Consider the following 15283-nt stretch of genomic DNA (forward strand, 5'->3'; position numbering starts at 1 on the left):
AGAGAGGGGAAGTGAGAGAAGCAGAGGAGAGCAGTGGAGGAGCATGGAGGTGGAGAGTGATGGCTGCCCAGGGCACTGGATTTGAGGGGCTGGTCTGCTCCGGACCCGGCATGTCTCCTAGGCTTCAGCCTGAAACAGGAGGGGCCACAAGAGCCAGTTACATCACAGACCTGGCGGGATTCCAGTTGACCAATAGCACACCTTACGAATGACATTCCTTACATAGTTGGGGCACAGACAGCCCCTTTGCAGCCCACGTGTCCAGAGGAGTATAAGACTCCTGGATTCGTATCTCAGTTGCCCTTTTCGCCTCCATCTTCCTTCCCCTCTGCATGAAGGAGGTCCAGGAGCCGATTTTCCAATAAAGCTTCCATTACAACTCTGAACAACTTGCCGATATTATTCCACCAGTGGGCGGACGGTCGGTGCCAATCACCTAACAGAGAGGAGGGGCCAGCAGGGGGCATGGGGAGAAACAGTGGCGGTGGCAGAGGGAGTGTTGGAGGAACATCAGCAGGAGGCAGGGAGAAGCTGAGGATGTGAGCAGAGGGCGTCGGAAGTGGGCTTCCCGGGGGAGCACAGTGAGCAGGGAGGAGAGGTGGGCAGGCTGAGGGACCAGAGGGGGCTGTATACTGAGGGGAAGAGGGGCGAGATGGGAGGGCAAAGGGCAGGGGGCGGCGCCACCGTGGGAGGGTACGAGACAGCGTTGCTGGAGAGGTGGAGCAGTGTGTTCCTGGATTCAGAGCTCTCTCTAAGATTTGAAAGTCAGTTACAGAGAGAAGAGAGATCTTCCATATGTTGATTCAGTCCCCAAATGGCTGCAAGGACCAGAAATAGCCCAATCTAAAGCCAGGAGCTTCTTCCGGGTCTCCCACACGGGTGCAGGGTCCCAAGGCTTTGGGCTGTCCTCGACTGCCTTCCCAGGTCACAGGCAGGGAGCTGGAAGGGAAGAGGGGCTGGCGGGAATGCAGCAATGCAAATGGCAGCTTAACTTGCTACGCCACAGTACTGGCCCTATGGCTGATGTTTGGATAGGTTTCATTGTAGATTTTTGACCTCCTTGTTATTTATTATTAAAATGTTTCAGTTGGTTTGTTTCTTTTGTCAGTACTGTCTCAGGTTCGGTCCCAGATTTCTTTCTTTGGCTGGCTCACCATCGGCATCCGGGATGGGCCTGGGACTCCATGCTTTGAGCCCTTGAGTTCTGTCACCAGCACACCTGGGGGTCTTCATCGCCCTACTTCCTTTTGGGACAGGGTCTCCTGTTGCGCCCCCACAGTGCAGGGGAGAGCATGGCGGGGAGTCATGTGATGGCAGATGGTAACGTGTTGTCCCCGTGTGGACATGTGGCCAGGCTGGGCGGGACTCAGGCCACATTGGAGAGCTCGGTCATGCTCACCTGGACATGCATTTTTTTTTTGGAAAATAGCACATTTTGAATATTACACGTGGGCAGCCCAGGGAAGCCCCCTGCCCACGCTCCTACCCCGGAATTTGCTACTGTGCTTTTTGCTACAGTTCCTCCAGTGGCTCTTCAGTGAAGTCTGTGTCCTTTCTCATCATCCCACAGCGATTCTTCTTGACAATCAGCCATCCCACCTTCTCCAGGTCTGGGCTGAGGCGTTTTAGGGGACACCATCCACACTTGGCCAGTGGTTCACCGCTCTGCCTTGTTCATCTTCAGCTGGCTGTGTGGAAGCTCACGGTCTTGGGGCATTTCCCGAGGCTGTTGTAAGCCTGGGTTTCTGCTTTCCCAGGAATGTCAGAATGACAACAGTCCTTATTATACAAAACATTTCATTCCCACGTCTGTTCCCCCAGCTGCTTTCATTAATCTGTTGTTTATAATAAATACTAGTTAAAAAAATATATTTAGGACCTTGTGCGGTGGCCTAGCGGCTAAAATCTTCACCTTGAATGCACCGGGATCCCATATGGGTGCTGGTTCTAATCCTGGCAGCCCCGCTTCCCATCCAGCTCCCTGCCTGTGGCCTGGGAAAGCAGTGGAGGACGGCCCAAAGCCTTGGGACCCTGCATCCACGTGGGAGACCTGGAAGAGGTTCCTGACTCTCGGCTTCAGATTGGCACAGCACTGACTGTTGCGCTCACTTGGGGTGTGAATCATTGGATGGAAAATCTTTCTCTCTGTCTCTCCTCCTCTCTGTGTATCTGACTTTGCAAGAAAAATAAGCAAACCTTACAAAAATAATAATAAAAGTCTGACTCAACCCCTCTCTGCTACCCTCAGCAGGGCCAGTTTTGAAAACGACGTCTGAAGAAATCATGCCTTTGGGTGTGGTCCCATGGAACCTTCTGGAAACGCATGCCCGTGTTGCTCAAGGACAGGGGGGTTTGCAAAGCAAGATGGAACTGCTCCACAAGCCTAGAGCAGCTGGTACGCCTGTGTCAGGGAGCAGCTCTGAGGCTTCTGGAAAGACTTCTTCCCCGAAACCCACTCCTAAAGCAGCCAGGGGTGAGGACAGAGTGTGGGTGACTCCATGGAGAAGACAGCTGGGCACACAGACAGACAGCGAGAAGGGACGGGACCTCATTCCCAGACAATGAGAGTCAATGCTTCAGGAAGGCCCTGCCACCCGCCCTGAAGGCCGTGAGAATGCCTGCTTGGTTCTCAGCCCATCACATGGTGAGGCGGAGTCTTTCCGGTTCTTGCTCCATCTTGTGATTTCACACAGTCACCTGTCTCCGCTTAGGGGCACTCCGTGTGAGGCAGCGGTCCAGACCAGTGCCTGGAAACGCCATGGGCTTGGAAGGTGTGGCCTCCGGGGCTGGAGGCTCCTCCTGGTCGTGTGGTCCTCTGAAACTGAAGGGCCACCCTCACCGGCCTCGCAGGTGTCTGGGATCACGCGGGACTTGGCAGATGCCCAACCCTCTGTCATCTGAATGCGGCAACTTTCCCGAGGACAGACACAGAAAGAGGCAAGCACCCGACCCTAGGATGACTCCGACCCTAGGATGGAGTTTACTGTGACAACAGCCGCTACAAGGCACTCCGTCTTGAGCAGTGTGAAACTTGGGCAACGGCCCCAGCTACCTGCTCCCATCTTCCTCTGGACTCTTCGCTGCTGGAGCCCGGGGCCATCAGAACTGCTCTCTGTTGGAGTTGCTTCTCTCCAGCTCGCTTTGCAGCTGGGTCAGGTACACACAGCAGGGTGGGGTGGCAGGGCGGCTGCGGGGCTGTGGAGAGCAGAGCAGGTGCCAGAGGCCTGGTGTCTGGCCTCCGTGTTGCTCACGCAGTGGCTGCCATCTCCTGTCTGCGTAGGTCATAACGTGAGCATCTTCGGAGCCCGGAGCCTGCTGTCTGCATGGCCTGCAGGAGTGTGTCAGCCGGCCTTGGCTGCTCCCCGAAGCTGTTTCTGTTGGCAGCTCATGTACATGTGTGGATGACAGGGGTTTTCTGGTCCTTTTATTGGCTCTTTAAAAAAATATATTTATATTTGAAAGGCCGAGTTACAGAGAGGAGAGACAGACAGAGAGTCTTCTACCTGCTGGTTCACTTTCCAGATGGCCACAATGGCTGGAACTGGGCTCATCTGAACTGGGAGCTTGTCCTCCATGTGGGTGCAGGAGCCCACCACTTTAGCCATTCTCTGCCGCTTCCAAGGCTGTAAGCAAGGAGCTAAGTTTTGGAATGGAGCAGTTGGGACATGAATTCGTGGCCATATCGGATGCCAGCGATATAGGCAGAGGATTAGTGTACTATGCCACTCTGCTGCCCCCTTTATTTTTATGCCAACGCTAACTTTGCAAACATCAAACTCTTCTTGCCTCTCGCTGAAGGGTTAGGACTTTTACCTTCAAAATATAGGACGTGATGTAGCATAGAAGTTATCATTCTAAGAATGTTCACAGCCAAGCTTCCTAGAATCCATTTTTCCCAGCTTCCTTTTGCGAGGGGCTGCAGTGTCCCTGCTTTGCAGAGCTGCACAGAACACGCCTGTAACTCCACTCTCCCAGGTCCCACGGCCCCAACCTGGTGTCAACTCCCAGTAGAGTTTGGCTTCTGGATCCTGGATTTGCCTCCTGGAAGGTTGCTTCGTTTCCGTTCTGGAAATCTCTCTCTTTTTCCTCTCAGTTGACCTCAGCATCCACCAGGAACAGTGCAGTCCCAAGAGCCTGCGGGAGCTGCGGAGTCCTCCTCCAAGGGCGCCCGAGAGAGAGGCCAGAAGGCCCAGGTCGTTTATCTCTCTCCTGCTAAGGTGTCCTGGCGCAGGCATCCGCACATCACACAGTACCTTTTGAAACCATCAGCAACGTGCTCGCTAATATCCAGTGGGCGCGGCAGGCACGCAGCCACACAGATGGACTCTGCTCAAGGCACTCAGCGTGATGCTGGTAAGTGCTCTGCCTGGCCGGTGGGGACCTGTCAGCACACCCGAGCTCTGGCCCCGAGGTCAGACCCTCTGGGAATCTTCCTGGTATTGGCAATGGGGCCCTCCCTGGAAAGGCTAGTAAAGAAGTGAAGTGCCAAACTGGAGTTGAGGAAGGTTCAAATGCTGGTTCAAGTCCCAGCTGCTGCACTTCCCATCCAGCTCCCTGTTTATGCCTGGGGTCCTCGGGCCCCTGCACCCCCACGGCCTGGCTCCCAGCTGCAGAGGGGCCTAGCTCTGGCTACAGTGGCCATTTGGAGAGTGAAACAATGGAAGATCTATCTCCCCCTCTGTTTCTCCCTCTCTCAATCTCTGTAATTATGAGTCTCTAGGAAATCAGCTCTTGGCAGTGCAGAGCCAAGATGCCGGTCAGGTTGGAGTTGGAGTCTGCGCTGTGTGTGGGGCCGGACGTCAGCATTGGGGTTCCCCCGCAGGGTCTCTGAACGCGGCCACCGGGCATCTGACTGCAGACTGAACCAGCCTGATTTGACTGTCGCCTTGGGATCACCTCAAAGGGAAAGACTGCCTACGTCAAACGCAAAGATGACATTGCAGGGAGCTCTTTGCTCACGCGCCAGTGGAACCACATCTCGGCTTGGCTATAGAGACAGCAGCAGACCCCAGCTGCTGCCCTGCAATCCGGATCCAGGATGATGCTGGGCGGAGCGCTTCCTTGGCATCGGCTTCATGCACTGGGGAGATGCTTTTTTAAAAATTTTTTTTTTCCTTTATTTTTGACAATCTTTACATAGTTAATTATGGCACAAAGGTTCAAGGGCTACGGGAAAGTGGGTAAGACTATTATTTCCACATTGTTTTTTTCCCCTGTATTTGGTGTGAAGGGGGGGGATAAAGGGAGAAGCCCCACCCATTCTCCCACCCATCCCAGGTCCCCGATGTGGGGCATGCTCCGGGGGTCTTGTTCAAGTGATTTTGATAGTTCAACAGTTATGAATTGCTGTTAAACTTGCCATCCCAAGTACGAGGGGGTTGTTGCAGAATCTACTGATTGACATAGTCCACCTTAGAATCTGCCCAGTTTTTCACTGCCAATACATGACTGGGGTAGTTGATTGATTTGTTTTGTCCTCTGTTGTGATACCAGGTGTCCTCTGTGGGTTCCGATGGACTGCCATATCCTCCCTGTGCAGCTGGTTACGCTCTCCACTGCTCTGAGCCTCTGAGGAGGCTCGGCTCTGGTACTTGTACTCCATGGCAGACCATGGGTTCTGAATCAGGCAGTTCGATTGGGGAGATCCTAAAAGAAACTTTGTCTGAGGTGTTCCTAGACCAGATTCTTATGTGTACAAACAAGTACAGAGCCTGGTACAGTCCATTGCCCCAATCAGCTGGTGGTTGCTATTGCTGGGTCGGTTCTGTTTCCAGCCCCGACTTCCACTGGAACCAATGGGTGTTGCAGTCCAGCCTGGTTCTGCCCAGCACACACTCGGCCCTCACATAAACCAGTGGGAGCTGCAGCCAGGTCGGAGCGACCCACAATAACCCCCACCAGGCCTACCCCTGTCCTGATTCTTGTGTTTGCCTATATGTACAGCAGACTAGTCCAGTCTGTCCCATATCCCATTCAGCTCTCATTCATACATGCCAATGGGCATTGAAGCCTAGTTCAACCCAACCAGCTCCACTATCCAGTCCACACACATGCTGGTGGTGCTCTTCTGTCTAGCCACCCCTGCCCCGTCCTGGTTTTCGTGCCCTCCAGTGGGAGGGAGATGCTTTTGATGTCATTGTCTCCTTGCAGGGTCACTTCAAGTGAGTGAAACAGGAATCTGAGCTTTCCAAAGAATCCCAGGAAGTGGGCACTCATCTCCAGTTGGATCTGGGCTTACAGCAAGGAGAAACCAGCAAGCTGAGGTTTAGGAATATTACAACCAAGAAAGGAGGAACTTTTAAGCGCAGGACTGCGGGTACTGGAGGGTACTGAGGGTTCCACACCTGGAAGCAAAGTTGCTATTCCCCCACCTTCCGCAGTGGCCACCATCTCCCTCCACCCCCGTTCTAAAATCCAGCCATGGAGCAGATGGCTTGGATTCCTCTGCTCCAACATCCACCAGTGTCTGAGAGCAATGACTTATGGTGATGCTTTAGCACTGTGTCCAGCTGTGTTCCCAGCCAGGTGCCACGGCCATCATCTGGCTCCAGGTTTTTTTTTTTTTTTTTAAGATTTATTTATTTATTATTGGAAATTCATATCCACAGAGAGGAAGAGAGACAGAGAGAAAGATCTTCTGTCTGTTGATTCACTCCCCAAGCGGCCACAATGGCCAGTGCTGTGCCGATCTGAAAGCAGGACCAGGAGCCTCTTCTGGGTCTCCCACATGGGTGCAGGGTCCCAAAACCTTGGGCCATCTTCGACTGCTTTCCCACCACAAGCAGGGAACTGGATGGAAAGTGGGGCCGCCTCGGTTGGAACCGGCACCCGTATGGAATGGCGGCATGTGCAAGGCAAGGACTTTAGCTGCTAGGGACCACGCTGGGGCCCCTGGCTCTGAGTTTGAGCAGGACATGAAGCACAGACCTAAAGAATAAAAATGGCCTTGTGGGCACCAATCATTCTGCAAAGGAAGTTAGGAGCCCCCTCCCTCCCTAGAAGCAAATTCCTCAATATCTTTTTCGTAGCTTCTCTGTTGCGTTAGAGTGCATTGATGCTCCTCCCCCGTGCTGTTCTCCAAGTACAGGCGGGGAGGGGAGTACCTGGGGGGAAGAATGGTTCTTACCATGCTCCCAACTAACTCTGCAAGGCTCAGATGACCAACACGTAGTTAACGGGGAATGACCTGCCTCCGACACTAGTAGATTTGTTTGCTAAGCTTTAAACTCTTCAACTTAATTTCCACAAGTCATTTCATGCCCCTGTGTGAAGCCCCATTGAATAATTTCAGGAGAGGCAAACATCATAAAAATTTCCTTTTCCACCAACCCCAGACTCTGAAAATGGCTAGGCTGGTCTCCGTGTTTCCAAATTCAAAGTTTAGGTGGCGGTGGGTTTGGAGAGAAACGTGTTTCCCCCTGCTGTGGATTCAGCCTCCTTCCGGTTTATCATTCAGTGAGCATCCGGGGCTGGGCATGGCCGCATCCCCCCATGTACTTCCATGTCAATTGCTATGATAAGAGGGCCATGTTGGCGGCTCCTTCACTGTTCTTGCTGCCGGTTGAATAGTGCAACATCTTCGACTATTGGGTATTTCTGGGATGGAGCTGGTTCAAGGGGCTGTGCTTCCCAAAGTTATGGTCTAGGGGTGTGTTTAATTTCACACAACCCTTTTTTGGCTGCTGCATTTGAAGCACAGCATTAATTTGTATTTGCCCTATTATTTGGCCGAGCGTTGAAGAATTTAGTCTTTAAACTCATCAGTAGAGCAGAGAGGTTGAAAGCACTGAATTGATTCAGTGCCCACACGGCCTTGTTGCCTGGGTGTCTGGCTCCTATGCATGAATATTTCCTTTCCGGTCCATTTATCTCTTTAATAAAAGCTGATGTTATACATGCTGTCATTGATGGGGAGAGCTGGGGAGGCACAGGTTTACCTGGGACAGGGTTTGCCCACAGCTCTGACACCATACCCGCCCCCAGCGTGTGTTGTGTGTTCCTGGGGCTCTGTGTCCAAGTGTGATTGTGTGTCTATTACCAGCATGTGTGTGTGTGTGTGTGTGTGTGTGTGTGTGTGTGTGTGTGTGTATGTTCCTGGGGCTCTGTGTCCAAGTGTGGGACTGTGTGTCCATTACCAGTGTGTGTGTGTGTGTGTGTGTATGCATCTGGTTTTGGCATCCTTGGGTGTTTTAGAACCAATCTCTTTTTGGTTCTAAGTAGCGATGATAACATAAAGGAGGTAATGCCAGAAATTGTGTTCAAAAAATTGATTTTTATTGGAAAGTCAGATAGAGAGGAGAGACAGAAAGAAACATCTTCTGTCCACTGATTCACTCCCCCAGGTGACCACAATGGCTGGAACCAGGAGCCAGGAGCTTCTTTCCGGATCGCCCACGCGGGTGCAGGGTCCCAAGGCTTTGGGCCGTCCTCGACTGCTTTCCCAGGCCACAAGTAGGGAGCTGGATGGGAAGTGGAGCAGAAAGAACATGGTCCTTGGAATATCAGTAGCACAGGTGGAAGCTTAGCCTACCATGCCACGGCACTCCCTGACCCCCAGGTCTGTTTCCAAGAGGCGCATGAAGGTGAGTGCCTCCGTGAGCTGCGATCTCCAGAGAGCCAGCTCTCCATGAGGCCTGGGAGTTGTCATTCCAACCTCACAGAAGCCATGGGGGTGAGCGTTCTGCAGGACTTCTCCTGTGCAGTGCAAGAGCTCGAAACAGGTGCCCTTGGTGGCACAGTGGGTCAAGGCCTTCACTTAGGACTGCAGTCTGCCGTCAGGATGTCAGAACACCTGGTTCAAGCCCTGCTCCTGGCCGCTTCCAGTCTAGCCCCCCGCCGGCGTGCCTGGGAAGCAGCGGGTGATGGCTCAGGTGCTCAGGTTCTTGGTGCCTACAGGGCGTCCTGGCTCCTGACTTTGGCCCACCCCTGCCCTGGCTGTTGAGGCATTTGGGGAGCAAACCAACTGATGGAAGATGGTCCCACCTCCCTCCCACCCCACCTCCTCTTCTCTCTCTTTCTGCCATGTAAGTGAAGAAATACTTTAAAAAAAAAAAGGGGGGGGGGCAAAAACAGTTTTAATTTTATGAAAATCCCTCTGTACCCAGCAGCAGGGCATCAGTTTATAGTAAACCAGTTTCTAACGCCTCCTTGTGGCCCAAATGGGAATGACCGCACCACATACCTCCAAGCCAAGCAGGTGCTTCCTAGGTCAGGTGAACTCCCCATCTCTGCAATTCATCCCACCCCGACGGGTCACGATGGAACTCCTGTCACCCGCATGTGCACAGCCAGGAGCCCCGGACCACCACGCAGCTTTGAGTGGCCTTAAAAACGTTTCGTTCAGGGACAAACATCGGCTTCATGGGAAAGACACTGGTTAAGACACCACGTCCTGGAGCCGGCCCAGTTCTGTAACAGGCTGATCACCTTTCTGCAGAGCTGGCCTCCTGTATGGGCGCCGGTTCTTGTCCCGGCTGCTGCGCTTCCATTCAATCCAGCTCCCTGCTTGTGGCCTGGGAAAGCAGCAGAGGATGAGCCAAAGCCTCGGAACCCTGCACCCACCTGGGAGAACCAGAAGAAGCTCCTGGTTCCTGGCTTCGGATTGGCTCAGCTCTGGCCGTTGTGGCTTTTTTTTTTCTCCTTCACTCTGTAACTCTGACTTTGACACTCCATGTCCCATGCTGGAGTGCTGGGTTCTAGTCCCAGATCTGTTTCTAACTCGTTTCCTGCCAACAGTTCCTGGGGAGGCAGTGGTGCTGGCTCAAGCAGTTGGACCTGTATGGGAAGCTTGAGTGTGTCCCTTGCCCAGTCCTGACTGTGGTAGGTGCTTGGGGAATAAACCAGAAGATGGGTGTGCTCTCTCTCACACTCTGAAATAAAAAATCAATCAATCAATCAATCAATCAATCATAGAAGCGGAAGGTGGAAGAAACAGGATGCCAGAGCAATCGGGGTGCCCACCATGGCTCATCCTGCCTGTACCTGGGACAGACAGCAGATTTGCCAATCCTGCACCTACATCGGCTCTGCCTCTCGCCGGCAGTGGCATCCTGCTCCAACCCTCCGAATGCCCACGGGTTCTGATCCACAAGGCAATGCCGCAGGCTCATGGAGGAGCTGTCTAGCAACTTCAAGGAAAGTATACAAAAAGCACTCCGTGATTTTTTTAAAGGTTCTTTTTTTTTTTTTTTAATTGGAAAGGCAGATCAGATTTACGCAGAGGAGACAGAAAAATCTTCCAGCTGTTGATTCACTTTCCAAGCGGTCGCAATGACCAGAACTGAAGCCAGGTGCCTCCTCCGGGTCTCCCATGTGGGTGCAGGGTCCCAAGGCTTTGGGCCGTCCTCCACTACCATCCCAGGGCACAAGCAGGGAGCTGGATGGGAAGCAGAGCAGCCAGGACATGTCCTGGTGGCTTCCGTGTGGGATGCCAGCATTTGCAAGGTGAGGATTTAGCTTTTGAGCCATTGCATGGCCATGCTGAACCTTTTGCATGATTTCACATTTTTGTCTGGCACCAAAATAACTATTTGTTTTATCCATTTCCCATGCACTTTGGGGAGTCCATTCCTGTTTCGTTTCAAGTTGTGTGCCTGCTACCTCCCAGGCCTTGTCTACAGTACAACCTCCGAACAGCAGAGGGCGCCCTTTTCTCTCCTTAGCATCATTATAACAAGTGTTTTCTTGATGTTTGGGAAATATCCAAATGAAAGTTCCCTGGACATGGTCATGAGGTCGGCACCGTGGCCCGGTGGGTTAATCTCCTACTTGTGATGCTGGCATCCCATCTGGGCACCAATTTGCGTCCCAAGCGCTTCACTTCCCATACAGCTCCGTGCTCATGTACCTGGGAAAACAGCAGAAGTTGGCCCAAGCACTCAGGCCCTTGCACCTGCATGAGGTTTCTGGTTGCGGCTCCAAACCGTGCAGGATGGAAATTAATCAGAACATATGGGGTATGGGTCACTCCATCCTGCAGGACCAGTCCACCCAACCTCACAATTACATCATGGCTGTCATGTTCAATCAGGCCTACTCATGTCTAAAGAGAACTAATCTTGGTTCAACATTGTGTCTCTCCACACACCCCCCCCATTTTTCCCAGTGGCTGAAGCTCTGTTCGCTCCTGGCTTCCTGGCAGGCTGCAAGAAGGATGTGTTGTCCTGGGGGGCCCTGTCTCAGTCTTGTTACAGCCACCCTCATGCTGTCTGTGCTGTGGCCCGACTGTTCCACAAAATACTTCTCCTAGAACAAGAGTGGCAGGTGCGGCTGGGCCAAGCTTGCGCTTCTGGCTGGATCCGCCCTTTGTGTTGGAGAAGGAAGCGCTTGATGGCGGGGCAGCTGTGGGTTGCAGCTCCCGGAGGCCACAGGGCTTAGCTGGTTTTTTACAAGCTTGTGAGAAGAGTTCCCAAAGTGAGTAAAAAGAGTTCCCAAACCATTCATGAAGAAATTATCAGTCCTCAAAAAAAAAAAAAAAAAAAAGCGCCCATAAGGGAGAAGTTTTATGACTTGGATCCAAGGACAAACACCCTCCCCTATAAACAGGATCCCCGCAGCCTGCTGGGCTCACTTTTTCAGTTCACCCCACATGGTTCTAGAACACAGGTGATAAATGCACAAGTTTTGTGATTTTTATTTTAGGCTGGGTACTGTATTGTAGGCGCGTGCATTTCTTTCCCGTGTGCTCTGCAGATGAAGAAGAAATTATGTGAGAGACACATGGTGCGAGTGTATGCAGAGTTCTCACCTGCTGGTTTGCTTCCAAGGCCTGCTTGCAGTGGTCCAGCTGGGGCCAGGCTGGAGCCAGCCAGGGATGCAGTGAAGGCATGCTACTTCAGCCGGGAGCTGGAGTCAAACACAGCCTCACCGGGGTCTTACCTGCCAGACCTGCCCCTGGCATGTGTGCTAACGTGAGTAGTTTATGCTGTGCTTCTTTGCAACTGGACAGGTCTATCTGGAAAGAATGTGTCTTTTTTTTTTTTTTTTTTGTACACCTTCCGCCAAACTTTTGACATAGCTGTGAAGGGAAGGAACCGCTTTCCTGAACTATTGGGCTGGGTAAAAAAGGCCATGTTCCCATGTGTTCACAGAGGAGAGAGGGGCCTGAGCCTCCCGGGGCCCCGGAGTGGTAGGAGAGGAGACTTTTGAGGATTAGAAGTTCCAGCAGTCAGGTGAACTGGAAATGTTCTTTGGGGAAGCACCAGTGATGGCGCACTGCTGAGGTCAAGGGTGATCCGCTGGAGGTGCAAACACAACATGGCCTGCACCACAGCTCCCTGGAGCGGGGTGTCCGCTCACAAGGGGAGAGGAAGGCAGGAGGCGGAGATGAAGCTTTGGGCCTCGCCAGGCAGACGCTGGGATCCGGACTAGCATGTGAAGGGCGGGGGGTGAGGACCAGCCTCCTCAGCAGCAGAGTGCAGGAGGGTGGAGGGAATGGGGTACAAGGCCTTTGATGAAATTCAGCATCCCAAATTCCAAGCTTGGGCTCCCAGGTGGCAGTGAAGGGAGGCAGTGTTTAAAAGGTGGGCCTGCTGGGCCTGGTGCAATGGCTCAATTGGCCAATCCTCCCCTTCAATAGCCAGGATCCTATATGGGTGCTGGTTCATGTCCCAGCTGCTGCACGTCCCTTCTAGCTCCCTTTTGATGGCCTGAGAAAGCAGCAGAGGACAACCCGAAGCCTTGGGACCCTGTACCCACGTGGGAGGCACGGAGGAAGCTCCTGGCTCCTGGCTTCACATCATCTCCACTCTGGTTGTTATGGCCACTGGGGGAGTGACCCAGTGGATGGAAGATCTTTCTGTGTCTCCTTCTCCATATAAAGCTGCTTTTCCAATGAAAATAAATAAATCTTTAAAAAGAGAGAGAGAGAAAGGTGGACCTGTGGGAGGCAATTAGGTCACGGGGGCGGGGGGTGGGGGACAGAGGCATCATCCTCAGAAGGCATGAATGCAAGGCTTGTGGGAGAGGGGAGTGCTTCATGAAGGTGTGGTTGTGCAAAGAGCAAGCCCAGCCGCGAGTGGTCCCTGGCTTGCCACCTAGCCGGGTGATGTCTGCCTTTTGTGGTGCCTCCAGCATGATCCTCCCGCAGGCTCATGATACGCATCAGGGGCACCTGCAGAGCTCAGCCGATTCGGACACTCAGCTCCCCAGCTGTGAATGAAACCAACCTGTTCCCTTTATCCGCTAGCCCGCATCTGGGCTCTTGCACCAGCGGCAGGATGTGGTCTGACCCACGTGGCCACGGGCTGTGAGCTTTCAGTTCCACAGTGAGGACATTCTGTCCCACGTGGCTGGCTGTGGCCAGTCCCATGGCTGCGTTATGCCCTTGTGACCTGCTCAGAGGGTGGACATGGCAGTGTTCTTGCCACACTCTGAGCAAGCGTGCAAGCCAAAAGGAGCGGCAGTGAGCCTGGTGGCAGTTGTCACTCCACAGCATACGCACATGAGGATGTGCAGGTAGCGTATGGGAAACAGAATTCAAAGATACCTTTGTTTAGGTGCAAAAAAAATGAGATCCACATTATCTGAGGGCTTTTAGGAAGTTTACAGAAATGTGTATGATGAAAAAACTGCACCAACTTTAAAAGTTTTTTTGTGCCCAAATCAATCTCATTTAATCCCATTTCCATCATTTCATTCTGAAGTACTCTCACTCACATACAGAAATAAGAATATCACACCAAGCACCTTATATACAACTTTCCTCGTGAGTCACAGCTCGAACGAGTCATGATTTGCCAGGGCTGGTGCCTCGCAGTGGGTGATGCTGGTTGCCCGTATTTGGAGTTCAGTTTCAGCTTTCAGATGCTCTGCTTCTGGCCCAGCTCCCTGCTAATGCGCCTGGGGACTCAGTGGGAGACGGCCCACGCAGTTGGACCCTTGCTACCCAAGTAGGAGACGTGGATGGAGTCGGTGCCTGGCTTTGGCCTGACCCAACCCTGATGGCTGTAGTGCCCATTTTGGGAGAGTGAATCGGGGGGGAGGAAGGCCTGTCTCGCTCATTCTCTCTCTATCTCTGCTCTCCAGATGAATAATGAAATCCATATTCTGTGGATGGATGGATGTAATTTGTTAAGTAGACTCCAAAACAGAACAAGCCAGTGAAGTGAAGCTGATGCTTTTCAAAGGGAACGAGGAAGGAGCGAATCCCACACCTCTCCAGCACAGCGCCCTCCCCAGTCTGACTTGGCAGGCATCCCATGGACACAGCACCCCTATGGCTAGGTCCCAGCTGGACACCGCAGAGCCCTGCAGGAAACAGCAGCCCTCTCTGTGGGTGTGACTCCCTGCTCACACACACACACACACACACACACACACACACAGGAATTCCTATAATCTCGCGCTGCCTTGACATCTGACAGAATGCTCAGTCTCTCTCTCTCTCTTTTTTTAAAGATTTATTTATTTTTATTGGAAAGTCAGGTTTATAGACAGAGAGAGAAAGATCTTCTATCTGCTGGTTCACTCCCCAAGTGGCTGCAATGACCAGAGCTGATCTTCAAGCCAAAGCTGGGAGCCAGGAGCCACTTCTGGGTCTCCCACGTGGGTGCAGGGTCCCAAGGCTTTAGGCCGTCCTCGCCTGCTTTCCCAGGCCACAGGCAGGGAGCTGGATGGGATATGGAGCAGCCGGGACATGAAGCGGAGACCACATGGGATCCTAGAGTGTGCAAGGTGAGGACTTTAGCCACTGAATCATCAGGCCGGCCTGGAATGCTGTCTCGGGTGGGTGTTTGATCAAGCAGTTAGGATGTCTATTTCCTACATGGGAGTCCTTGGTTTCAATCCCAAGTGCACACTGGAGGAGCCTGCAGCAATGGGTCAAGTAATTACATCCAGCTTCCAGCCCATGGCGCCTGGGAAGGCAGCAGAGGACCCCGGTGCCAGGGCCCCTGTACCGCTGTGGGGAACCCAGGAGGACCCCAGTGCCAGGGCCCCTGTACCGCTGTGGGGAACCCAGGAGGGCCCCGGTGCCAGGGCCCCTGTACCGCTGTGGGGGACCCAGGAGGACCCCGGTGCCAGGGCCCCTGTACCGCTGTGGGAGGCCCAGGAGGACCCCGGTGCCAGGGCCCCTGTACCGCTGTGGGAGGCCCAGGAGGACCCCGGTGCCAGGGCCCCTGTACCGCTGTGGGGACCCAGGAGGGCCCCGGTGTCAGGGCCCCTGTACCGCTGTGGGAAACCCAGAAGAAGTTCCATGTCATTTCATGCGTTGGAAGAGTGAATCAACAGATGGGCTTATTCTCTTGCTCTCCCCTTGGGTACCTGCTGCTCAAGCAGATGAATT

At 53.2% G+C, this 15283-nt stretch overlaps 1 pseudogene; it reads left to right on the forward strand.

Moving 5' to 3' along the window:
- The first annotated feature begins 4750 nt into the window (after nt 1-4750).
- LOC121169936 lies at nt 4751-8759 on the forward strand (annotated as a pseudogene).
- Nucleotides 8760-15283: the final 6524 nt, after the last annotated feature.

Source organism: Ochotona curzoniae, unplaced genomic scaffold (genome assembly GCF_017591425.1).
Source record: "Ochotona curzoniae isolate NIBS_2020 unplaced genomic scaffold, NIBS_Ocur_1.0 scaffold_2453, whole genome shotgun sequence".
In the NCBI taxonomy this organism is placed as follows: Eukaryota; Metazoa; Chordata; class Mammalia; order Lagomorpha; family Ochotonidae; genus Ochotona; species Ochotona curzoniae.